The sequence below is a fragment of the Mauremys mutica genome, chromosome 1 (assembly GCF_020497125.1).
Source record: "Mauremys mutica isolate MM-2020 ecotype Southern chromosome 1, ASM2049712v1, whole genome shotgun sequence".
In the NCBI taxonomy this organism is placed as follows: Eukaryota; Metazoa; Chordata; order Testudines; family Geoemydidae; genus Mauremys; species Mauremys mutica.
In genome coordinates this window covers 304,342,994-304,369,472 of record NC_059072.1, presented here as the reverse complement: position 1 = coordinate 304,369,472, position 26,479 = coordinate 304,342,994, and the positions used below count along the sequence as shown (strand labels likewise).

Sequence of the window (26,479 nt, the reverse complement as noted above, 5' to 3'; positions counted from 1 at the left end):
AGGGGCGGCCTTTCAGCTGACGAGGTGGCCGAGAGGTTAAGGCGATGGACTGCTAATCCATTGTGCTCTGCACGCGTGGGTTCGAATCCCACCTTCGTCGTCACCCTTCCCTTGCCATTTTGGCTACGGGGTCCTTCCTCCCGGCAACTTCTGCCCGTTGCCGCCCAAGCGACTCCTAGAACGAACAAGAGAAGCCCACCCGCCAGGAAAGCGGATCCTTGTGCCAAAAGAGAAGGGGCTCACTGGTCTGAGGACACAAGTTCCAGACCAGTTCAGCGTAGCCTGACGCGCTATGCTTTCGATCTGGATCTTAACGGTGTCCCGGAACGTTTCCTTGAAAAACTGAGACCTCCCCGATCCTTGCTATTCTTGCCCGCTGCTGTACGCCCCCCGGTGTGTATGAAGAGTTCCGGCTAGAGGCCGGAATGATGACTGCAATGTCTTGAAGCCAGGCGCGTCAAGGGGAGTCGGGAAAAGAGGTCTGCCCTAGGCAAAGGAAACCGTTTGCTTCTCTGAGCAGCCCGCTCGCCAGGCAGAGAGAATCCAGGGTCATTGACGTAGGAGGTAGAGAAAGCTCTCAGGCTAACAAGCAGAAGAGGAGACGAGAGCATGGCGTCTCCACCCAGCAGGAGAGAGAAGCTTGGTCTGGGTTTTACTTTGCATTGCCAAGGCTGACTGGTCTAGAAAGACGGGGGTCTGAACTTCAAGTCATAAAGAACTGACTCAACTGATTGTATCAGATAGTACTGTAGTCTGAAAGGGTATTGAGCAAGGTCTTTTCTGGAAGCCTCTCGCACACTGGTGATGAATATCCTGGTGAAATGGAGGTCTTACCACTAGCTGAGGAATTAGGAAGACTCCCTGATCTTCTGCTTTACAGCCTGGGAGCAAAGCAAGGGAGAAGCAGGCTTTCCCCCCAAACAGGAGGGAAGGCAGCTAGCTCCCTGTCTCCAAAGAAATGGAGTAAGGGGGGAGGCAAAGCCAGGGAAGCCTCGTTTCCATAGAAATCAGCAGGGGGCTGGGAAGCGCAGAGGAAGGGAAGAAGAGCAGAAGGTCATCCTGCCCCTTGAAAGAAGGTGCTGGAACTTTGGAGGAGAGAAGCCATCTTTGGCATCCATCGCTAGACAGCCACAAGGCGCCAGAGCGCTTGCAAGCTGAGCCCTTCAAGCAAGGAAGGCTTGAAGTCTCTGGGAAGTGAAGCTAGGTGAGAAGCCTGGTAAGGTAAAGCTCTTTCACCTAGGAAGAGAAGGGAAAGCCAGCTCCTTGTACTGTTCTGTGGAAGGGCCTGGGCAAGAGGTGACCCAAGCGGGACAACGCCACAGTGCCTCTCGGGCCAGCCGGGTCTCCCGTCAGGCTCGCAAGAAGAGGAATCTCCCAACAGGCCTCAGCGCTACTGGCAAGCGCACAGGCTTTCACTGACACTTCTTCTCCAGCTGGCTTGGGTGCCTGTCTTTGGCTGCCAAAGGACAGCAGCTACCTGGACGCCCTGCTTGCTTGGCTGCAATGGCAAAGCTGTAGGACCCCTCCTCCTCGCTGCCACTTAGAAGGGAACCTTGGTCTTGAGCCTTCCCTTCTTTTGGAGGGGGGTTGGGGTCAGATGACTGAGTTATTGCTCTGGGCCTTTCCTCCCGCTCCCAGGCACCAACGCAAGAGAAGGACCTTACGCGGCCATGGGCCCAGCAGGTTTGCGCCAGCCGGGACTCGAACCCGGCTCGCAGGAATGGGAATCCTGCATGATGCCTCTACACCACTGGCGCGCTGGCAGCCTGCTCTTCCTAAGGCGTCTCATCCTGCGTCGGGCGGCCGGCGTCGGCCGATCAAAGGAGAGCTGGTGTCCAGGGGCGGCCTTTCAGCTGACGAGGTGGCCGAGAGGTTAAGGCGATGGACTGCTAATCCATTGTGCTCTGCACGCGTGGGTTCGAATCCCACCTTCGTCGTCACCCTTCCCTTGCCATTTTGGCTACGGGGTCCTTCCTCCCGGCAACTTCTGCCCGTTGCCGCCCAAGCGACTCCTAGAACGAACAAGAGAAGCCCACCCGCCAGGAAAGCGGATCCTTGTGCCAAAAGAGAAGGGGCTCACTGGTCTGAGGACACAAGTTCCAGACCAGTTCAGCGTAGCCTGACGCGCTATGCTTTCGATCTGGATCTTAACGGTGTCCCGGAACGTTTCCTTGAAAAACTGAGACCTCCCCGATCCTTGCTATTCTTGCCCGCTGCTGTACGCCCCCCGGTGTGTATGAAGAGTTCCGGCTAGAGGCCGGAATGATGACTGCAATGTCTTGAAGCCAGGCGCGTCAAGGGGAGTCGGGAAAAGAGGTCTGCCCTAGGCAAAGGAAACCGTTTGCTTCTCTGAGCAGCCCGCTCGCCAGGCAGAGAGAATCCAGGGTCATTGACGTAGGAGGTAGAGAAAGCTCTCAGGCTAACAAGCAGAAGAGGAGACGAGAGCATGGCGTCTCCACCCAGCAGGAGAGAGAAGCTTGGTCTGGGTTTTACTTTGCATTGCCAAGGCTGACTGGTCTAGAAAGACGGGGGTCTGAACTTCAAGTCATAAAGAACTGACTCAACTGATTGTATCAGATAGTACTGTAGTCTGAAAGGGTATTGAGCAAGGTCTTTTCTGGAAGCCTCTCGCACACTGGTGATGAATATCCTGGTGAAATGGAGGTCTTACCACTAGCTGAGGAATTAGGAAGACTCCCTGATCTTCTGCTTTACAGCCTGGGAGCAAAGCAAGGGAGAAGCAGGCTTTCCCCCCAAACAGGAGGGAAGGCAGCTAGCTCCCTGTCTCCAAAGAAATGGAGTAAGGGGGGAGGCAAAGCCAGGGAAGCCTCGTTTCCATAGAAATCAGCAGGGGGCTGGGAAGCGCAGAGGAAGGGAAGAAGAGCAGAAGGTCATCCTGCCCCTTGAAAGAAGGTGCTGGAACTTTGGAGGAGAGAAGCCATCTTTGGCATCCATCGCTAGACAGCCACAAGGCGCCAGAGCGCTTGCAAGCTGAGCCCTTCAAGCAAGGAAGGCTTGAAGTCTCTGGGAAGTGAAGCTAGGTGAGAAGCCTGGTAAGGTAAAGCTCTTTCACCTAGGAAGAGAAGGGAAAGCCAGCTCCTTGTACTGTTCTGTGGAAGGGCCTGGGCAAGAGGTGACCCAAGCGGGACAACGCCACAGTGCCTCTCGGGCCAGCCGGGTCTCCCGTCAGGCTCGCAAGAAGAGGAATCTCCCAACAGGCCTCAGCGCTACTGGCAAGCGCACAGGCTTTCACTGACACTTCTTCTCCAGCTGGCTTGGGTGCCTGTCTTTGGCTGCCAAAGGACAGCAGCTACCTGGACGCCCTGCTTGCTTGGCTGCAATGGCAAAGCTGTAGGACCCCTCCTCCTCGCTGCCACTTAGAAGGGAACCTTGGTCTTGAGCCTTCCCTTCTTTTGGAGGGGGGTTGGGGTCAGATGACTGAGTTATTGCTCTGGGCCTTTCCTCCCGCTCCCAGGCACCAACGCAAGAGAAGGACCTTACGCGGCCATGGGCCCAGCAGGTTTGCGCCAGCCGGGACTCGAACCCGGCTCGCAGGAATGGGAATCCTGCATGATGCCTCTACACCACTGGCGCGCTGGCAGCCTGCTCTTCCTAAGGCGTCTCATCCTGCGTCGGGCGGCCGGCGTCGGCCGATCAAAGGAGAGCTGGTGTCCAGGGGCGGCCTTTCAGCTGACGAGGTGGCCGAGAGGTTAAGGCGATGGACTGCTAATCCATTGTGCTCTGCACGCGTGGGTTCGAATCCCACCTTCGTCGTCACCCTTCCCTTGCCATTTTGGCTACGGGGTCCTTCCTCCCGGCAACTTCTGCCCGTTGCCGCCCAAGCGACTCCTAGAACGAACAAGAGAAGCCCACCCGCCAGGAAAGCGGATCCTTGTGCCAAAAGAGAAGGGGCTCACTGGTCTGAGGACACAAGTTCCAGACCAGTTCAGCGTAGCCTGACGCGCTATGCTTTCGATCTGGATCTTAACGGTGTCCCGGAACGTTTCCTTGAAAAACTGAGACCTCCCCGATCCTTGCTATTCTTGCCCGCTGCTGTACGCCCCCCGGTGTGTATGAAGAGTTCCGGCTAGAGGCCGGAATGATGACTGCAATGTCTTGAAGCCAGGCGCGTCAAGGGGAGTCGGGAAAAGAGGTCTGCCCTAGGCAAAGGAAACCGTTTGCTTCTCTGAGCAGCCCGCTCGCCAGGCAGAGAGAATCCAGGGTCATTGACGTAGGAGGTAGAGAAAGCTCTCAGGCTAACAAGCAGAAGAGGAGACGAGAGCATGGCGTCTCCACCCAGCAGGAGAGAGAAGCTTGGTCTGGGTTTTACTTTGCATTGCCAAGGCTGACTGGTCTAGAAAGACGGGGGTCTGAACTTCAAGTCATAAAGAACTGACTCAACTGATTGTATCAGATAGTACTGTAGTCTGAAAGGGTATTGAGCAAGGTCTTTTCTGGAAGCCTCTCGCACACTGGTGATGAATATCCTGGTGAAATGGAGGTCTTACCACTAGCTGAGGAATTAGGAAGACTCCCTGATCTTCTGCTTTACAGCCTGGGAGCAAAGCAAGGGAGAAGCAGGCTTTCCCCCCAAACAGGAGGGAAGGCAGCTAGCTCCCTGTCTCCAAAGAAATGGAGTAAGGGGGGAGGCAAAGCCAGGGAAGCCTCGTTTCCATAGAAATCAGCAGGGGGCTGGGAAGCGCAGAGGAAGGGAAGAAGAGCAGAAGGTCATCCTGCCCCTTGAAAGAAGGTGCTGGAACTTTGGAGGAGAGAAGCCATCTTTGGCATCCATCGCTAGACAGCCACAAGGCGCCAGAGCGCTTGCAAGCTGAGCCCTTCAAGCAAGGAAGGCTTGAAGTCTCTGGGAAGTGAAGCTAGGTGAGAAGCCTGGTAAGGTAAAGCTCTTTCACCTAGGAAGAGAAGGGAAAGCCAGCTCCTTGTACTGTTCTGTGGAAGGGCCTGGGCAAGAGGTGACCCAAGCGGGACAACGCCACAGTGCCTCTCGGGCCAGCCGGGTCTCCCGTCAGGCTCGCAAGAAGAGGAATCTCCCAACAGGCCTCAGCGCTACTGGCAAGCGCACAGGCTTTCACTGACACTTCTTCTCCAGCTGGCTTGGGTGCCTGTCTTTGGCTGCCAAAGGACAGCAGCTACCTGGACGCCCTGCTTGCTTGGCTGCAATGGCAAAGCTGTAGGACCCCTCCTCCTCGCTGCCACTTAGAAGGGAACCTTGGTCTTGAGCCTTCCCTTCTTTTGGAGGGGGGTTGGGGTCAGATGACTGAGTTATTGCTCTGGGCCTTTCCTCCCGCTCCCAGGCACCAACGCAAGAGAAGGACCTTACGCGGCCATGGGCCCAGCAGGTTTGCGCCAGCCGGGACTCGAACCCGGCTCGCAGGAATGGGAATCCTGCATGATGCCTCTACACCACTGGCGCGCTGGCAGCCTGCTCTTCCTAAGGCGTCTCATCCTGCGTCGGGCGGCCGGCGTCGGCCGATCAAAGGAGAGCTGGTGTCCAGGGGCGGCCTTTCAGCTGACGAGGTGGCCGAGAGGTTAAGGCGATGGACTGCTAATCCATTGTGCTCTGCACGCGTGGGTTCGAATCCCACCTTCGTCGTCACCCTTCCCTTGCCATTTTGGCTACGGGGTCCTTCCTCCCGGCAACTTCTGCCCGTTGCCGCCCAAGCGACTCCTAGAACGAACAAGAGAAGCCCACCCGCCAGGAAAGCGGATCCTTGTGCCAAAAGAGAAGGGGCTCACTGGTCTGAGGACACAAGTTCCAGACCAGTTCAGCGTAGCCTGACGCGCTATGCTTTCGATCTGGATCTTAACGGTGTCCCGGAACGTTTCCTTGAAAAACTGAGACCTCCCCGATCCTTGCTATTCTTGCCCGCTGCTGTACGCCCCCCGGTGTGTATGAAGAGTTCCGGCTAGAGGCCGGAATGATGACTGCAATGTCTTGAAGCCAGGCGCGTCAAGGGGAGTCGGGAAAAGAGGTCTGCCCTAGGCAAAGGAAACCGTTTGCTTCTCTGAGCAGCCCGCTCGCCAGGCAGAGAGAATCCAGGGTCATTGACGTAGGAGGTAGAGAAAGCTCTCAGGCTAACAAGCAGAAGAGGAGACGAGAGCATGGCGTCTCCACCCAGCAGGAGAGAGAAGCTTGGTCTGGGTTTTACTTTGCATTGCCAAGGCTGACTGGTCTAGAAAGACGGGGGTCTGAACTTCAAGTCATAAAGAACTGACTCAACTGATTGTATCAGATAGTACTGTAGTCTGAAAGGGTATTGAGCAAGGTCTTTTCTGGAAGCCTCTCGCACACTGGTGATGAATATCCTGGTGAAATGGAGGTCTTACCACTAGCTGAGGAATTAGGAAGACTCCCTGATCTTCTGCTTTACAGCCTGGGAGCAAAGCAAGGGAGAAGCAGGCTTTCCCCCCAAACAGGAGGGAAGGCAGCTAGCTCCCTGTCTCCAAAGAAATGGAGTAAGGGGGGAGGCAAAGCCAGGGAAGCCTCGTTTCCATAGAAATCAGCAGGGGGCTGGGAAGCGCAGAGGAAGGGAAGAAGAGCAGAAGGTCATCCTGCCCCTTGAAAGAAGGTGCTGGAACTTTGGAGGAGAGAAGCCATCTTTGGCATCCATCGCTAGACAGCCACAAGGCGCCAGAGCGCTTGCAAGCTGAGCCCTTCAAGCAAGGAAGGCTTGAAGTCTCTGGGAAGTGAAGCTAGGTGAGAAGCCTGGTAAGGTAAAGCTCTTTCACCTAGGAAGAGAAGGGAAAGCCAGCTCCTTGTACTGTTCTGTGGAAGGGCCTGGGCAAGAGGTGACCCAAGCGGGACAACGCCACAGTGCCTCTCGGGCCAGCCGGGTCTCCCGTCAGGCTCGCAAGAAGAGGAATCTCCCAACAGGCCTCAGCGCTACTGGCAAGCGCACAGGCTTTCACTGACACTTCTTCTCCAGCTGGCTTGGGTGCCTGTCTTTGGCTGCCAAAGGACAGCAGCTACCTGGACGCCCTGCTTGCTTGGCTGCAATGGCAAAGCTGTAGGACCCCTCCTCCTCGCTGCCACTTAGAAGGGAACCTTGGTCTTGAGCCTTCCCTTCTTTTGGAGGGGGGTTGGGGTCAGATGACTGAGTTATTGCTCTGGGCCTTTCCTCCCGCTCCCAGGCACCAACGCAAGAGAAGGACCTTACGCGGCCATGGGCCCAGCAGGTTTGCGCCAGCCGGGACTCGAACCCGGCTCGCAGGAATGGGAATCCTGCATGATGCCTCTACACCACTGGCGCGCTGGCAGCCTGCTCTTCCTAAGGCGTCTCATCCTGCGTCGGGCGGCCGGCGTCGGCCGATCAAAGGAGAGCTGGTGTCCAGGGGCGGCCTTTCAGCTGACGAGGTGGCCGAGAGGTTAAGGCGATGGACTGCTAATCCATTGTGCTCTGCACGCGTGGGTTCGAATCCCACCTTCGTCGTCACCCTTCCCTTGCCATTTTGGCTACGGGGTCCTTCCTCCCGGCAACTTCTGCCCGTTGCCGCCCAAGCGACTCCTAGAACGAACAAGAGAAGCCCACCCGCCAGGAAAGCGGATCCTTGTGCCAAAAGAGAAGGGGCTCACTGGTCTGAGGACACAAGTTCCAGACCAGTTCAGCGTAGCCTGACGCGCTATGCTTTCGATCTGGATCTTAACGGTGTCCCGGAACGTTTCCTTGAAAAACTGAGACCTCCCCGATCCTTGCTATTCTTGCCCGCTGCTGTACGCCCCCCGGTGTGTATGAAGAGTTCCGGCTAGAGGCCGGAATGATGACTGCAATGTCTTGAAGCCAGGCGCGTCAAGGGGAGTCGGGAAAAGAGGTCTGCCCTAGGCAAAGGAAACCGTTTGCTTCTCTGAGCAGCCCGCTCGCCAGGCAGAGAGAATCCAGGGTCATTGACGTAGGAGGTAGAGAAAGCTCTCAGGCTAACAAGCAGAAGAGGAGACGAGAGCATGGCGTCTCCACCCAGCAGGAGAGAGAAGCTTGGTCTGGGTTTTACTTTGCATTGCCAAGGCTGACTGGTCTAGAAAGACGGGGGTCTGAACTTCAAGTCATAAAGAACTGACTCAACTGATTGTATCAGATAGTACTGTAGTCTGAAAGGGTATTGAGCAAGGTCTTTTCTGGAAGCCTCTCGCACACTGGTGATGAATATCCTGGTGAAATGGAGGTCTTACCACTAGCTGAGGAATTAGGAAGACTCCCTGATCTTCTGCTTTACAGCCTGGGAGCAAAGCAAGGGAGAAGCAGGCTTTCCCCCCAAACAGGAGGGAAGGCAGCTAGCTCCCTGTCTCCAAAGAAATGGAGTAAGGGGGGAGGCAAAGCCAGGGAAGCCTCGTTTCCATAGAAATCAGCAGGGGGCTGGGAAGCGCAGAGGAAGGGAAGAAGAGCAGAAGGTCATCCTGCCCCTTGAAAGAAGGTGCTGGAACTTTGGAGGAGAGAAGCCATCTTTGGCATCCATCGCTAGACAGCCACAAGGCGCCAGAGCGCTTGCAAGCTGAGCCCTTCAAGCAAGGAAGGCTTGAAGTCTCTGGGAAGTGAAGCTAGGTGAGAAGCCTGGTAAGGTAAAGCTCTTTCACCTAGGAAGAGAAGGGAAAGCCAGCTCCTTGTACTGTTCTGTGGAAGGGCCTGGGCAAGAGGTGACCCAAGCGGGACAACGCCACAGTGCCTCTCGGGCCAGCCGGGTCTCCCGTCAGGCTCGCAAGAAGAGGAATCTCCCAACAGGCCTCAGCGCTACTGGCAAGCGCACAGGCTTTCACTGACACTTCTTCTCCAGCTGGCTTGGGTGCCTGTCTTTGGCTGCCAAAGGACAGCAGCTACCTGGACGCCCTGCTTGCTTGGCTGCAATGGCAAAGCTGTAGGACCCCTCCTCCTCGCTGCCACTTAGAAGGGAACCTTGGTCTTGAGCCTTCCCTTCTTTTGGAGGGGGGTTGGGGTCAGATGACTGAGTTATTGCTCTGGGCCTTTCCTCCCGCTCCCAGGCACCAACGCAAGAGAAGGACCTTACGCGGCCATGGGCCCAGCAGGTTTGCGCCAGCCGGGACTCGAACCCGGCTCGCAGGAATGGGAATCCTGCATGATGCCTCTACACCACTGGCGCGCTGGCAGCCTGCTCTTCCTAAGGCGTCTCATCCTGCGTCGGGCGGCCGGCGTCGGCCGATCAAAGGAGAGCTGGTGTCCAGGGGCGGCCTTTCAGCTGACGAGGTGGCCGAGAGGTTAAGGCGATGGACTGCTAATCCATTGTGCTCTGCACGCGTGGGTTCGAATCCCACCTTCGTCGTCACCCTTCCCTTGCCATTTTGGCTACGGGGTCCTTCCTCCCGGCAACTTCTGCCCGTTGCCGCCCAAGCGACTCCTAGAACGAACAAGAGAAGCCCACCCGCCAGGAAAGCGGATCCTTGTGCCAAAAGAGAAGGGGCTCACTGGTCTGAGGACACAAGTTCCAGACCAGTTCAGCGTAGCCTGACGCGCTATGCTTTCGATCTGGATCTTAACGGTGTCCCGGAACGTTTCCTTGAAAAACTGAGACCTCCCCGATCCTTGCTATTCTTGCCCGCTGCTGTACGCCCCCCGGTGTGTATGAAGAGTTCCGGCTAGAGGCCGGAATGATGACTGCAATGTCTTGAAGCCAGGCGCGTCAAGGGGAGTCGGGAAAAGAGGTCTGCCCTAGGCAAAGGAAACCGTTTGCTTCTCTGAGCAGTTACCTTTTGCAGCACTTTTCTGTGCCTCTTTCCTCACCTTTGCAATGGGTATATGTAGCAGGGTGGACCCCTGCACCTGCGATGAGGGATTTAAAAGCGGCCTGGCAGGGCTTGAGAACTGCTACTCTAAAAGCTTGGCTGATTGGGATAGTGGCTGCAGCTGGGCCACACCCCAATCAGGCCACAGCTTGCCCTATAAAAGGCCGGGGAAGCCACAAGCACAGATAGTCTCTCTCTGTCTTCAGAGAGAGAAGGGCTTGGTTGCAGTAAGCTAGAGACTGGCTACCTGAGTGAAGCAGGGCTGGGGAAAAGCTGCAGAGCTCCAGCCTGGAAAGCCCCAGGCTGTGGCCTAGCATTGGGCTAACAGGTACTGGTGGTTGCGGAGGGCAGCGCAGGGGTAGGCCAAGTCAGCAGGTCCAAACCCTCCTTGCCAGTGATGAGTAGGCTGATACTGCAGTCTGCCCCAGGACGTGGGGCTAGACAATGACTGGCAGTAGCCATAGACTGAGGCAAGGTGGGGATAGAGGGTGGGGGTTCCCTGAGGAGGGGAGACCCAGAGAGAAAGGGGTTACTGCCAGGGGGCAGCACCCCATGTGAAAGGGCACTGGGGTCCAGGGAGGGACTCGGGCCAGAGGACAGGAGGATCACTGGCCTGCAGAGGGCGCTCCAGTGCTGGAATGAGCTAATTCCCCAGAGTCACCAGCAGGAGGCGCTGCAGGGGTGAGTCTGGCCTGTCTACAGTATAATAATATTTATTCATCAGAAATGTTGTGAAGATTATTTAGTTCACATTTTAAAGTGCTTAGAGAATGCTAATCACTATGATAGATAAGTGTTACATGCTACTTTTTTTATCCTCTCAGGTGTGAAATATACTGTGTTCGCAAACTGAAGGAAAATGTGTGATGTCTACTATGGCATGACATATCTTTTGGAAATTTCAGTGTTTGTGTTGTTACATCCCACATCTTGTACTGAAAGCAACAAATACATGGCTGTGCTATCATGTGTATATAAATAAGACATGAAAATGAAACTCCTTAGAGTTTCTGCCTCTTCAATTGGGAATGACTTTTACTTCCTAGCAAGTTGGCCTTGGTTAATATTTCTTTCAGTCACTGATCTTTATTTTAATCATGACTGGGGAAAATAGATAATATATTTGTTTAATATCGTCCAATACCCTTAGCACCTCTTGAGTGGTGGCTTGTCTCACCTCCTGCCTGCTCCACCACAGCCCCTTTTGAGGGCTGGGTGCCCCCAGGAGACTTAGAGATGGAGCAGCCCCTGTACATCCTGAGGTAGGGGTTGCAGTTGTGTCTGGACTGCACAGAGGCTGCACAAGGTGCCTGACACCTGAATGCTGTTCTTTGTTACTTAAATTGGGTCCTGTCATAGGTCTCACCCCCACTTGGAGCTGTTGGGTTCACAAGATGGGGACCTGCATGGATCCTTCTAAACTTAAATCCTAGTTTAGATCTGGTAAAAGCTGCCACCATCCAATAATGTACGTGTATTGGGACACAGTCCTTCCCCAAAATCTTTGGGGATCCCAAGAGCCCCAAATCCATGGAGTTCTTACACCTAGGAGAAATAAACCATTCCCCCCTGCTTCCTCCCCCCTCCCTTTTCCTAGGAGAGATACCGGGATCCAACTACAGAGGGATGCCTTCCTTTTCCCTCCTCCCCTTTCCCTGAGAATTTACCCAAGGAAAGATCAACCAAGTCCTTAACAGAAAAGATTTATTAAAGAATAAAAAGAAAGTAACTGTCTCTGTATTACCAGGATGCAAAAATACAGGGTCTAAACTTATCCATCTCTGGAGAGAATTCCCCCTCCTTTCTTTCTCAGTAAAAGCAATAACAGTACAGAAGTAAAGAAATTCTATAGCAAACACACAATTGCAAATGTAGAAATCAAATTATAAGACTAATCCACCTTTTTAATTAATACTCACTATTGGATAGTAGGAACTACTCCAGGAGAACTTGGAGACATGACTGGCCTCTCTTAGATCCAAAGAGAGCACAAACACTTACACAAAGAACACAGACAAAGGCTTCCCTCCACAGAGATTTGAAATTATCCTGTCCCTTGATTGGTCCTCTGGTCAGGTGTTTCTCAGGTTACTGAGCTTGTTAACCCTTTCCAGGTAAGAGACCTTAACCCTGATCTGTTTATTTATGACAGGTCCTCTGGCCAGAACTGTGAAAATTGTGATCAGAAGGAAGTAGCTGAGATTCTCCGAGATCAAGGCAGGCAATGCACATACAGGGTCTAACTGAGACACGCCTGAACCTCACTGAAGCACACCCACTTACAGCAGGTCTGAATTTGGCCCACATTCTGAATACAGGGATTCTTCCTAAGAAGCAACCAGGGCTGGTGGAACAGGTATCAGTGGGTTGATGAGGAATGTCATCAGTTCCAGTTTTGATTGACATTGAGAAAATTGAGGTTTCAGCTTATTAAAAAACCCCTAATAGTGATTTATGTGAGCCTCTACGTTCTAAATTTTAAAATCATCAAATTAGCTTGGTGTGTAATCCTCTCTATTAATTATCCATTAGCTACTTCTTAATTAAAATGGAACACTTATCAAACAACATGTGATGGCCACACAGTACTAATTTAATTCATTATCAAACCAGTTCCAGAAATAATAAGGACCAGGTTTACTAAAATCTAACAATTTAGTTTTATCCAAGCTATAAAGCTGACTGAGCTAAAGAGGCCTTAAAATTTAGTCTCACTAGGATTTACTAGACAACATACTATAAACAGTGCTACTTCTAATATTAAGCGAAGAAACATGAAGAGAAACATTACAAACCTATGGAAGTACTGAAATAGCACAGTTAAATGAGAACACATGATGGAAACCTCTCAAAAAAGAGACTCCTGTTATTTAGATGAACAGGCACTCTTAATTCTAGTATCTCCTGATTTTTGAGTTTGACTTTGCAACCTTAACATGCTTTTAAAGTAGGGCTTGTTTTGGTTTTTTAAATGTAATTTCCTACATTTGGGGGAAAGCAAAATGAAAAAACAGATATTCCATCATATGACACCCACATAGGTTTAGACCCTTTAGAACCACAGTCAAACCTCTACCACATCCAGTACCAGGGTAGCTGGTAGCAATAGTAGACTGTTGTCCTTTATGTGAAATAGCATTATAGAGGAAGGAGATAACAGTGTACCAATGGGTTTCACAGCTATTTGCTAACCACAGAGGAATGTTTAGACTCAGGAATCAGTTGGGTTCAATTTCAAGTTCTGGAAGGGAGTGTTCTCCAGTAGATATAGACCATGCTGCTCTGTCCCCATGGCCTGTCCCCCTCATCACCACCACCACCCCAGTGCCTATCCTCATTCTCTCCCTCCAGCTTCTGTCCCCTTCGATGCATCTACTCATCTTCCATCCCCTATTCCTGTTCTGTCACCTCACCTCTCTGCTCTTCACCCCTCTACATTTGAGTCGGGCCACATGGAGTGCCTGGCATACCTGCTGTGCAGAGGGAGCAGTTAGAACACCAGAGAAACAGCCTCCCTATTCTCAGTTGCAGTGACTGGTACCACAGCTTGAGCATTCTGCCTCCTAGAGGGACAACGGCAGGGGCAATCCTGCTCAGTGCCTACAGCTCGAGGATGGAGCATGCTTGGAAGCTCTGTGGGGATGGTACATGCCAAATCTAGTCAGTATGTAGGAGCTGTGTGGGGCTGGAGCATCCTCTGTACAGATGGAATCTTCAGAAAATGTAGAGACCAAACTCGAATAAACCTCTACTGAGCATGTGCTAAATAAGAGTTTCAAAGGCGTATACCTTGGACAGATTTTCACACACCTAATAAAAATTACATCTCTGACACTAGGGCAACCCCCCACCAAATTATAAATCCCTGCTCCAGGGTATGGAGATGCTAGAGCATCTCAGTGGAACAGCTGAAAAATTTTTAGCATGGTCAAAACAACATATTGTTCTCTAACATCATGCTTGGAAGTGGCTGAGCTATTTTAGTTGATACAGAAAAAAAAATCAACCTGAGGCAGACTTCAGGCCTGGTAAATCTCAGCCCAAATGATTAAAGTTTTTGGCAAAGTTTTAAGCAATTGAACACAGTTATGATGGAAATTGTTAGGCAATCTGATCTATAGATGACACTACCAGCTCCACCTACACTGAAATGAATTGCCCATGATTTCAGTTCTCTTTAACTTACATGAGAATATGAACATATCCCCCTAGTCTCATTTGGTTTTTGTTCTGTGTCCATCTCCTTGTTGAAATAAATTGCCAAAATGGAGGTATATTAATTTCTTACAGGTATTGTTATTAAAGTATGGAGAGTGATACATGCTCACCGGTGCCTTTTGAAACATTGTTGTATTGTGCCAATACTGAAAAACATGGTGTTTCTTCCATAGTTCACAAGATGCTGGTACATTTCATGGCCATAATCACTTCCACTGTCTGGGGCACTCCATATTATGGGGTATATGTGGAGGAGGGTCCCTCTTTCTCTGTTTTCATCTGTGACGGAGCGATTCTGGCGGGACCCAACTGAGAGTGCCAAATCAGGACCAATTGCTTAAACAGGGCAGTTACAGCCCTAGGCTGGGGTTTTTCCACCTCTAAGGCAAACCAAACCAGCCAGACAAAAAGGACTTTGGTCTCACCCCACTGGCTAACCACAAGTCACACAAGCAATTTCCTTAGACACTCCAGTCTCCCAGTATCACCACCAGTGCACTCGTCCTGGGGATGAATGGTTATGAAAACCAACACCCCAATAAAAGAAAAAGGTTCTCTCAATCCCAAAGGACCAAGCCCCAGACCCAGGTCAATATACACATCAGATCTTACCCACAAATCACGCTGTTGCCAATCCTTTAGAATCTAAAATCTAAAGGTTTATTTACAAAGGGAAAAAGGTAGAGATGAGAGGTAGAATTGGTTAAATGGAATCAATTACATACAGTAATGGCAAAGTTCTTAGTTCAGGCTTGCAGCAGTGCTGGAGTAAACTGCAGGTTCAGATTAAGTCTCTGGAACATCCCCCGCTGGGATGGGTCAACAGTCCTTCGTGCAGAGCTTCAGCTTGTAGCAAAGTCCTTCCAGAGGTCAGAAGCAGGATTGAAGACAAGATGGAGATGAGGCATTAGCCTTATATAGACTTTTCCAGGTGTAAGAATCCCTTTGTCTTCACTGTGGAAAATTACAGCAAAATGGAGCCTGGAGTCACATGGGCCAGTCCCTGCATACTTTGCTGAGTCACAAGGCGTGTCTGCCTTCCCTCCATGGGTCAATTGTGTAGCCGATGGCCCTTTAATCGGCCATCAAGCCAGCTATGCCGGGCTAACATCAGCTTTGTCTGGGACACTTCCCAGAGGCAGAGCATAATACAGAATACAGACATTACAGAGCCAATACTTATAACTTCAACTACAAAATGATACGCAGACATACAGACAGCATAATCATAACCAGCAACCCAGAACCTGGTCTTAGACACCTTAGATGACCCCCTTTACCCAAGGTTTGGTGCCACTACAGGACCTTGGTTGCAACCCATGTTCTATATGGTCCCCATTTATATCAATAACGTCACATCATCTCCTTCAACCTCTGCCTTAGGATCTGACCCAGGGGCGGCTCCAGGTCCCAGCACGCAAAGCATGTGCTTGGGGTGGCAAGCCGTGGAGGGTCCTCTGGTCCCGCAGCTTCGGTGGAGCCGCGGGACCAGCGAATCCTCCGCAGGCATGCCTGCGGGAGGTCCACCGGAGCCGTGGGACCGATGACCGACAGAGTGCTCCCCGCAGCATGCTGCCGTGCTTGGAGCGGCGAAATGTCTAGAGCCGCCCCTGATCTGACCTATGTAGGATCTGATTCCTTGTTGCCTCATTTATCACCTTGTCCTTCCCCCGACTCCATGTTTCTCTCCATTCTGTCTCATACTCCTTGAATAGCTTATTTATACTGCACAGGCCAAATGCCTATTATCTTATCCTTCAACAAATTACTGAACAGCCTCTTATTCTGAGACGCATTCATGCTGCAATGGGCACTTCCCATTCTGTAATATTCCATTCTGTTTTGTAACGTTCTTGTAACACCATCATTATCATAGTATCTGAAGCCTTCCAGAATTTCCCCATCTGTTTTTCACTATACCTGTGTGGGTCAGATATTCAGAAGACCTCAAGTGCCATATAAGCAGGGAAATCTCTAATAAGTGGTCACAGACAATCCTGGCAGTGCCAACAGTGTGTAGTAGAGCAGCAGGTGGCATTGCTGCCTCTATAAAATGCTACAGATGCCTAAAGACATGGCAAATGTAGGCCTCCATCAAAAAAGCCTGTACCCAACTACAACCTATAGGGGCATGCGGTTGCCCTTACAGAAGTAACTCTAGAAAGGCAGAGAAACCATTCCATTCCAGCCACATCTGTTGCCCTTCTCATTGCAATTTCTGCACTGAATGTAGCGCATGGTTTTCCTGGATGAGAGAGTAGGACTGGAACCACACACATCTTTCCTGCTAATCCAATCACGGTGCAGGTGATTCAGCAATGCAACATGTGTACAGTTGGCCCTGATCCTTAACTGAGGCTGCTAGGTGCTAGTACAATATAAATTAATCATTAATAATAAGAGTATAGGTCCTTTGGGGCAGATAACAATTGCCTACTGCTAGATGGTATCATGTATGTTTGCAGTGCCAGATACATGAATAATAACACAGTAAAAATGAATATAGAATCACAACAAAAATCAAATTATGGGGTGGAGCTAATGTGAGATGATTCCAAACTCTTCAGCTGTCATCGGTTTACCCCTTGATTGCCTTTTTAATACTTGCATGGGTTTCATGAGGCCAAAGTATACCTTGCTCCAATGAATGCAGTTCTAACACCTGTTCAGCCCATGCTTCAAACTGCTTGAAAATTCTTTCTTAAATCCCATAGTGGTGCTTTTTTAATGGCATGCAGGAAAAATAGAGAGATTTCAACAATATGAGAATAAATATTTGGTCCCCCGTTACCATTGTCAGCAGTCACACAAGCAATTTTGGACATATTATCTAATCCTGAAGAAGGCTTTGCAGCCAGAAAAGCTGCTGTTCTTAGTCATTTCCTTCGATCTTTAATTTATTACATTTAACCATTGATGCCTATGGCCCAGATCCCCAAAAGTATATATGCTCCTAACTTCCATTGATTTTATCTTTCATTTACCTTTGAGGATCTTGGCCTATGTAACTAGAGGTTGCAAAAGGAATATTTTATAAATGGAATGTAGTAATTGCAACTCCTACTAAACTACCTATAGAACATCTATACAAAATACCCACCCCACTTGGGTGACACTCAGAAAAACAACTGGAGCTCAAATAACAGGAGGCAAACTATACAATGATAGTATACAATGATAGGTTAAATAGTTTTCACATGCAGCAGGAGGAAATCATTAACATTAATATAGTCATAAAGCAACATCTGCTGGCATAATCTAGCAAACCTTCACTTACTGCCAATTAACACTCAAATAATAAAAAATTTCCCACTTCCCTCCCCACAAGCAATAACATGTTTTCTGCTAAGCATTATTAATTATAATGGGCCTGATTCTGCTACCCTTTCTCACCTTACTCCATGAACAGCCTCATCAGTGGGACTTTTTGCAGTCAGATATATCTCAACATGAGTAAAGGTGGAAGAAGTGACCCCTATAATCTACTGTCCTTGTTGTTTCTTACCCCTCCAATAGAGAAACTGCACATACAACATCTACAAAACCAAAATCTCATTGTGATAAATAAAAACAATTCACTGAAGAAGTTTCATTATTTTTTCCTTTGATGACTCAGGCCCAATTCCTGACCAGGCAAGCAAAGGTTAAGGAAAAGTTTGCATGAGGAAACTATGTGAGGGGTTGGAAGAGAGAATCCTCACTTCCCCAGCTAGTGTGACCAGCCAGCAAGTGTGAAAAACAGGACAGGGGGTGGGGGCTAATAGGCATCTATATAAGATAAAGCCCTAAATATCAGGAGTGTCCCTATAAAATCAGGATATCTAGTTACCCTCCCCTCAGCTAGCACCGTAACTTCTCTTTCACTTGTCCAGTAATGAAGCTGGGACGTGACCGCTACTAGAGTATATGGAGTGAGTAATAGAGCTGACCTGCTGTAGCTCCTAAGCTCTGTGGCCAAATGGATTCATGCTGTGCAGGACCCACTGGCCACCCTTGACATTCCCACATTGTTTCCTCTGCACAAACTATGGAGTCCCATCATGGTGATCTTCTCCATGGCATGCAAGCTATGCCAAGAGACCCTGTGCAGGGATTTCTGTTGCTTTGGCCCTAGGCTGACCAGATGTCCCGATTTTACAGGGACAGTCCCGATTTTTGGGTCTTTTTCTTATATAGGCTCCTATTACCCCCTACCCCCATCCTGATTTTTTACATGTTCTGTCTGGTCACTCTATTTGCCCCCCTAGTGCAGCAGACCCATAACTGTGAAGCTCCTTTTAGCCATGGAAGTGTGCTCAGGATTTGGACTTTAGCTTTAGTGTGCAATGGAAAGAGACAGTGCTGTGATCGAATGCACCCTGTATTCGCACCCTGTATTCACACCCTACACACTATTGTAATAATCTTTGTACAAAATATGCCTTGTGAGGTATCATTTGAAAACTAATATCTTACTCGTCAATAATAGCATGATGAAATGTGTGTAGTGACATTATATGTAAAGTTATAAATGTAAGCGAAAATTAGGTCTGAAATGGGCTAACCAGACAAATCTGGGTAAACTAGTTTCTCAAAGACAAAGGACAATTTGATGCCTCTAGCAGGTGTCATCAAAGCTGATGGGCAATCACCTTTCAAATGGCCATTCTTTTTGACAAGGAAGGGGAGCAGGAACAGATCTGCATCTTAGCAAAACATTGTGAGGCACTCCAGGTTGCAGGGCAAAAGTGACACAGCCCCTCACTGGTCCGGGATGCACTCTGGAAGCTCTGCCAAGTCCCTGTGTGCAGGGGCCTCCATTGCTTTGGCCCCCTACCATAACTCTGAAGCTGCTTTTAGCCACAGAAGTGTCCTCAGGATTTGGACTTTAGTATGCAATGGAAAGAGACAGTGCTATGTGGATTACAGTGCTACATGGATTAAAAAAGTGGGCCTTAAATGTCTGGAATATCAAAGCAAAGTGTGTTTGTAGCCTCAACACAGACACTAGCAGATTGTCCACATTAGAAACCATCAGACATTACTTATCAACAAAATTAGTAACCTGTACCAATCAGAACAGGCTGTGACAGAAATAGATCTAATCACCTTTCACCTGAAAACAATGTTACTTTATCTCATACAGTTTTGTAGGAAGAAGCAAAGCAATAGGAATATATTGGGTCACAGTGGTCATGAAAATAATGTAAATGATCATTCTTATTACTATTGAACATTGATATTGTGATAGTGCCTAGAGGCCAGCCAGGTCAGGGACCCACTGTGGTAGACCTTGTATTAACATCTAGTAAATGATAGTTTTTCATGATCCATGTGGAACCTTGCCATTTCCTATCTTCTAAGTGGAAAATTATGTCTGCACAAACATGGATTTTTGTATGAACAGTTTATTATTGATGGACTATTTTTATTGCAGTAGTTCCTGGGAGCCTCTGCATGGACCAGGACCCTATTGTGCTAGATGGTGGATAACACAGAGAAAAAACACAGTCCCTGTCCCAGAGAGCTTACACAGAATAATAAGTTAGCATCCAAAGTCACACAGAATGCATAGTGACCAACATTTTTCTTCTGAGAGGATGTACAACTACTTACATGTGTGCATTGCTTTCCTATTTATAGACATGGCTAAACTGATTTGCAAATAGTGGTTGCCAAAACTTCAGCAGTTTTGGCAGGGCACCTTCATCTTTGTTGCCATGCCTTATAGATCAAAAATATCATTATCATCTGTACTGTACAGTCTCATTGTCAGAGTTCAGTATTGCTGACCCCAAGCACAATCATGAGTCAGCCTGCCCCAAAATCATGAAATTGTGATAAATAAAGAAAACATTGATTCTTTTTATTTGTCTTCAGGTTTCTGAGTCATATTTTCAAGCTTTTCTTCACAACTATGAAGGGTAGAAACTTACATTTTTTTATGATTTTCTTACAACCACATGATTCCAGGATCTGGGCCTTCAAATAAATCACCATGAGAGTTGTCGAGAGATAAAGTCAGAAGAGTTGACAGTACTGAAAGTTGTACTGGAAGGTATGTGAAGATGTAGAAAATGATTGCCTCTGTCTTGCATGTCAGATTTATAATTTTGGTATGAATTGATGAGCCTGTTTTCTGTAACTTTCCTTCTAAAATGGTACTTTACTTTATAAGGGAGCTAAAAGCCATTGATATATTAATGGAAAATTCCTTCCAGCAAGAAAGCAAAGTGTTGTCCTGTTTTGAAAAGGACTCTGTAAAAGTGTCACCATGGACTTCCACATTCCCTGTGTCTCAATGGGTCATGTATTAAATTTGCTCCATTTGCAAGTAAAAGAGAAAAAAAATGCAATTTTTTTTCTTTTGAAAAACATTTATTTTTATTTTCTCTATTTCAACAGGAATAAAAATATGACTGGTTAAATGACAAGCTTCTTGGAATACAAACAAGCATTTGGGGAGAGTTGTAACAGAGGAGAGAAATTGGTGAGCAATTGGAATTTTGTTAACAGTTCTGTTGATGACGCAGAATGGAATCCAGCTCACTCTTCCAAACTCCACACTCTCAGGAAAAGGGACTGACAGCTGTCTGTATGCCAGCTCTGTGTATGGGAGACGGGTGCAGACACGTTCTGGAACAGTGGTAAAGAGTGGCTGGGGAGACCTATCACGGCAAGGCCTAATTGACAGATACAAAGTGGTTCACAGTGTCTTTTCACTAGCCCCCAAATTAGAGTCTATTCGGCAACGTGCTGAGCCCCTTCACCTCCCATTAAAGTGAACAGAAGTTGAAGGTGTTCTGCACTTCAAAGGATCAGCCCCCCTGAGTAATTTGCAGACATGAAGGAAAGCAACTCAAGCTGATGTTCAGGGGCATTCATCAAGGAAAAGGATCAGGCCCTTGTAGTGAGGCCTGGAGGACATTTTCCAAGAGGAAATTAATTGGTGAAATCTGGCACATTCCAAAACAAACAAACTGCACAAAAGAAAATGCTTCACAAGTATCTTTAAGGTAGATTCTCTTCCTTCTTCTCTTCCTGCCTTGAAAACTCTCACCACAAAAATTCCATATCATTCATCATCCTCCCAAAAGTCCACCTTCCCCTCCTCACAAAAACTTCAGTCTTTCATTCCCCTTCCCCCCAAATCCCACCACTACACCTTTCAGCTCTCAAACATCGCTCACTTTCTCTCTTCCCCAAGAAAGATTTTGTCTGTCTCGCCTCCCAGAGCGCGTGCGCGCGCTCTCTCGCTCTCTCTCTCTCTCACACACACACTCACTCACTCACTCACTCACTCACTCACACTGTAATATTTCCTTTTTGTTGACTCTTTCATATATATTTGAAAATAAAGCAACAAGCATTTATTTATATATATATATATAATGCTTGTTGCTTTATTTTCAAATATATATATATATATATATATATATAAAAAATATATTGCTAACAGTATACATAATTCCCAGATAGCAGATTTAACAGCACAGCTTCCGAACTCCTCGTTCACCATCAATGACGTTGAGAAAATTTCCTTGCTAAAACTCCTAAACGGCTCCCTTACAAAGTGGGGAGGGACAGCTCAGTGGTTTGAGCATAGGCTTGCTAAACCCAGGCTTGTGAGCTCAATCTCTCAGGGGGTCATCTGGGGCAAAATCAGTACTTGGTCCTGCTTGTGAAGGCAGGGACCTGGACTTGATGACCCTTCAGAGTCCCTTCCAGCTCTATGAGATAGGTATACTTCCATATATTAGATTTTATATTCCCATTTAAAAACAGCAACATTTTCTGCTTCAGCTCTGCTTAGGAAGTTGGTCTACAACAAATATTAAAAATCATGCCTTTCTCACAAGGGCCTGTGATCTGCTGCAATATTATGAAATTGCTCAGCATTTGGCCAGATGTGCCATTTACGATGCACAGTTGAAGCCAAGAGCGTTCGTGTACTCGTTGATCACCAAGGCCATGATGCAGATCTCTTGGTAGGTACCGTGATTGAAAAGGAAACTGCTTCCAACTGGAAAATACAAGTAAACATTAATGGCGAGCAAAATTGTGTCCTTTCAACTCCAAACTTGAATCCAGTCTATTTAAAGGAAAATACTTAATACTGTAGCTAAGGCCACTTACAGTAATCTAAACCAAAGCTTGGTTCATATTCAACATATGTAATATCAGTAAATAGCAAGGGACACAACTTTTTCTTAAAAACAATAGTATCACTAAGGAACTTTCCAAATATTAAAGGCAAATGTGCCACCTGTGGCTGAACTGAAACCCTGCCTAGCCATAAGGTTTGTTAAAAAGTGCTTTGATGTAAATGCCCATAGTAGCATACATATATAAAATAACTGGTACAGATAGTTATATTTCACTATAAAGGCCTCTATTCATATGATTTTATGGAAAACATAAATACAACATTGCACAAGTATATCTGCGCAAACTACATTGTGCTAATCGTTTTCACCGGGAAGAAATGAAGCACCTGCAGCATCTCATATTTTATGTCAGAACTTGTGGTAATGCCCCCATCAATCAGGTTGTCAAAGCCTTTTATTGCCTTTTCAGGGATATTTCTAACTTGAGACCTCTGTTATCTCAAGGAGAAACAGAATCCTTGATCCATAATTTTGTCACTCTCTTTCTCAACTACTGCTCTTTTCTTGTCTTTGATCTTCCCGCTAACTATATCATTTTCAGCTGCTTCAGAATCCCACAGCAGGGCTACTCATTAAAGGTGTCAAGATTATATTATACCTCTTCTGAGAGACTTCCACTGGTTTCCAAATGATCTTTAAAATCTTTAAGGTGTTTCACCTACAAGTTTCCTCTTAGTTAGGCGACTCCAGTATCTTTGTATATCCTACATCAAGCTCCATACATTTTTGTCTCATTCAGAGAACATACTAGTCTGATCTTTGCATTTAACGCTTGAATGTTTGAGGAGCCCTCTTTTGCTATTTATGTTCATTGTCTCTTCTGAGTCTCTGGCAACAAGCCTAACATTTATTAATTATTTCTGGGGGGAGGAGAGAGGCAAGGGCTGCCATATTACAAGGATTTTTAGTTTTATTGTTGTGACAATAGACAATGGCTGGAGTTTAAGGTTAACACTATATTGCCAGTTCCAGGGGCAGCTCCAGGCCCCAGCACACTGAGAGCGTGCCTGGGGCGGCAAGCCACGGGGGGCGCTCTGCCGTTCGCTGTGAGGGCAGCAGGCAGGCTGCCTTCGGCGGCGTGCCTGCGGGAGGTCCGCTGAAGCCACAGGACCAGAGGACCCTCCGCAGGCATACCGCCGAAGGCAGCCTGCCTACCGTGCTTGCGGCAGCAAAATGCCTAGGGCAGCCCCTGGCCAACTCCATATGGCAGAAAGTCACCAGACCAACCTTGAAAAGTCACTACATGTAACTATTTAAGCACTCAAAAGGAGTCAAAAATGTCACTAAACAAAATTTCCAGAGAATTCAACAGAGAATTATATATACATATGTTTGCGCGTGCACCCAGGCGAGTTTAGTCACAAAATCATTCACAAGCAGCTCAATAGGGTTAATAAAATATTTTCCCTGCTCTTCTTTTTTTTATAAGAACGGATATAAAATTTTTATTAAAGCTAATGTTAAAAAAATTATATAATATGTAGGTTGGGAAAAGAGTGTCTGTACATCTGGGTATCCTGCTTAGGAGAGGAAAAGAAGTCTGTGGAGGCTAATTAAATACCTTTATAAAGCCAGGCACACTTTGGAGAGGGCAGCAATTTAGCCAGGGCTTGTTTTTAGCCAAATGTGTTCTTTCTCGCTACTCTGTAGTAGTTAGCACACCCTATGATGCAGGGAAAGATGGCTAATGAAGCGGGCAAGGCCGGGGAGGCAGGTTAGCCAGCGAGGAGAGCTGCACGGATGGAAGGTGGGGTGGGATGAGACAGGGCCATGTGCCTCCATGGGGCAGGGACACTGTGCCTCCATGGGGAAGTGGCACTGTGCCTCCAGGGAGGAAGCCCAAAGTGTTCATGGCTTTAGCAAAGTATTTAATTAGACTCAACTAACTTCTTTTTCTCACCTGCAGATTATAGTGATCTCAGCCTAAGAAGCCCTGGAATGTAATTCCTTTCCAAGATGTGCTCAGTTGAGACGTAATGACATTGACTTGGTGTGCAAAAGAAAGTAGTAAGAAGAGCATGGAATGGATTTTTTTAACACTATCAAGCTGCACACGTATGACTTTGTGACTATACATATTGGTGACTTCTTTCTCTGAATGTCACTGTAATTGGCAGTGAAAGTTGCTAGATTGTCACTGGTCACTTTGACACTTATTTTCTCACTAGGGAAACCAAAAAGTTGCCAAATCTAATAGCTAAACTGGCAACACAATTTTTAAATGCAACTGTAATTTGGATTGGATTGAATAAGGACAGAAGCTGACTGAGAGAGACTGGTGGAGTCTACTGCCCCCTCAAAAGGTCACTATCCATGATGTGAGTTCTACAGATTCATTTGAAAGAGATGTGATGGCCTTGCCTGCACTGAAATTTGTAAGGAAACCTCCAACCATTTCTTTGAGCAGGATTACATGACCCGAGGACTAAAATATTAGCAGTCAGTTTAAGCAGTGCCCCTACTACTGCAATGGTGGGAGATGTCCCTAAAAATTTCATCCGTCTAGACAATGCTTTAGATGATGGAGTGCTGTCTGTACTGACATAAAGTGAGATCTCAGGCTGTGACATGTTGTGGAATGTTTACTTCTTGTAAGAATTTTGTAGAACTTTGAATTATAAAATACCCATGGTGTTTGTATGAAGAACATTTTGTACACAACAGATATTGTATAAAGATGTCCATAACCCACTCTAAGTTTAGTTTCAGCAAAAGCTACAAAAAGAGATTCCAATGTCTTCTGAATCTCACTGCAAACAGGCTCCCAGAGCGGTTGTAATGGGACAAAAATTACATGAATTCCAACAGATTCTATTTGTTTAGTCAATGTAGTGAATTTTTGAAATGCCTCATCATTTTTTTTCCCTATGCAAACTGCAGGCCTGTCAGTTCTCACACTCTTCACTAATACAAGCCCAGTAATTCTATATCTGTCCTTCACAATCATCACTAGAGTTTTATGTTCATAACTAGAAAGATTAAAAGGAAAACCACCCAAGAATATAGGAAGGAACTGTCAGCTGTGTAATATGATTGGTTAGTTGTTACATAATTAACAGAAAAGAACAGTGCTTTAATCTGTATAATGACAGGTTTCAGAGTAGCAGCTGTGTTAGTCTGTATCCGCAAAAAGAACAGGAGTACTTGTGGCACCCTAGAGACTAACAAATTTATTTGAGCATAAGTTTTCGTGGGCTACAGCCCACTTCATTGGATGCATAGACTGGAACATACAGCTGACTTGAAGGTATATATTGTCCCCAAATGTGAAATAGTTGTGGGTGAGGACAAAGTCAGGGGCACTGCTATGGGTCTGCGCATGGTCCCACAGTATGCCAACATTTTTATGGCTGACTTAGAACAACACTTACTTAGCTCTCGACCCCTAATGCCCCTACTCTACTTGCACTACATTGATGACATCTTCATCATCTGGACCCATGGAAAAGAAGCCCTCGAAGAATTCCACCATGATTTTAACAATTTCCATCCCCCCATCAACCTCAGCCTAGACCAATCCATACAAGCGGTCCATTTCCTAGATACTATTGCGCTAATAAGCGATGGTCACATAAACACCACCCTATATTGGAAACCTACTGACTGCTATACTTACCTAGATGCCTCCAGCATCCATCCAGGACACACCACACAATCCATTGTCTACAGCCAAGCTCTAAGATACAATCGCATTTGCTCCAATCCCTCAGACAGAGACAAACACCTACAAGATCTCTGTCAAGCATTCTTAAAACTATAATACCCACCTGCTGAGGTGAAAAAACAGATTGACAGAGCCAGAAGAGTACCCAGAAGTCAGGACAGGCCTAACAAAGAAAATAACAGAACGCCACTAGCCCTCACCTTCAGCCCTCAACTAAAACCTCTCCAGCGCATCATCAAAGATCTACAACCTATCCTGAAAGATGATCCCTCACTCTCACAGATCTTGGGAGACAGACCAGTCCTCACTTACAGACGGCCCCACAAGCTGAAGCAAATACTCACCAGCAACCACACACTATACAACATAACCACTAACCTAGGAACCTATCCTTGCAACAAAGCCCGATGCCAAGTCTGTCCACATATCTATTCAAATGACACCATCATAGGACCTAATCACATCAGTCACACCATCAGGGGCTTGTTCACCTGCACATCTACCAATGTGATATGTCATCATGTGCCAGCAACGCCCCTCTGCCATATACATTGGCCAAACTGGATAGACTCTCTGCAAAATAATAAATGGACACAAATCTGACATCAGGAATCATCACATTCAAAAGCCAGCGGAAGAACACTTCAACCTCTCTAACCACTCAGTGACAGATTTGAAGGTGGCAATTTTACAACAAAAAAACTT

At 47.6% G+C, this 26,479-nt stretch overlaps 1 protein-coding gene and 11 non-coding genes across 20 annotated transcripts in view; 7 read left to right on the top strand and 5 right to left on the bottom strand.

The window, feature by feature from the left end:
• Positions 1-26,479, top strand: part of ERICH6B (glutamate rich 6B) — a 119,886-nt gene that overhangs the window by 17,549 nt on the left and 75,858 nt on the right. For 8 of the 9 annotated variants that reach the window (XM_045013282.1, XM_045013291.1, XM_045013327.1 and 5 more), the window contains 3 exons: positions 11,898-12,101; positions 19,916-20,000; positions 20,348-20,432. The gene's annotated coding sequence lies outside the window, so the exon portion shown is untranslated. The remainder of the gene's footprint in view (positions 1-11,897; positions 12,102-19,915; positions 20,001-20,347; positions 20,433-26,479) is intronic. The other variant, XM_045013267.1, reaches the window with a different exon arrangement.
• TRNAS-GCU lies at positions 19-100 on the top strand. The gene has a single exon. It is a non-coding gene; the product is annotated as a tRNA-Ser (tRNA).
• On the bottom strand, positions 1,687-1,757 carry TRNAG-CCC. Its single transcript has one exon. It is a non-coding gene; the product is annotated as a tRNA-Gly (tRNA).
• TRNAS-GCU lies at positions 1,856-1,937 on the top strand. The gene has a single exon. It is a non-coding gene; the product is annotated as a tRNA-Ser (tRNA).
• TRNAG-CCC lies at positions 3,524-3,594 on the bottom strand. Its single transcript has one exon. It is a non-coding gene; the product is annotated as a tRNA-Gly (tRNA).
• TRNAS-GCU lies at positions 3,693-3,774 on the top strand. Its single transcript has one exon. It is a non-coding gene; the product is annotated as a tRNA-Ser (tRNA).
• TRNAG-CCC lies at positions 5,361-5,431 on the bottom strand. Its single transcript has one exon. It is a non-coding gene; the product is annotated as a tRNA-Gly (tRNA).
• Positions 5,530-5,611, top strand: TRNAS-GCU. Its single transcript has one exon. It is a non-coding gene; the product is annotated as a tRNA-Ser (tRNA).
• On the bottom strand, positions 7,198-7,268 carry TRNAG-CCC. The gene has a single exon. It is a non-coding gene; the product is annotated as a tRNA-Gly (tRNA).
• On the top strand, positions 7,367-7,448 carry TRNAS-GCU. Its single transcript has one exon. It is a non-coding gene; the product is annotated as a tRNA-Ser (tRNA).
• Positions 9,035-9,105, bottom strand: TRNAG-CCC. Its single transcript has one exon. It is a non-coding gene; the product is annotated as a tRNA-Gly (tRNA).
• TRNAS-GCU lies at positions 9,204-9,285 on the top strand. Its single transcript has one exon. It is a non-coding gene; the product is annotated as a tRNA-Ser (tRNA).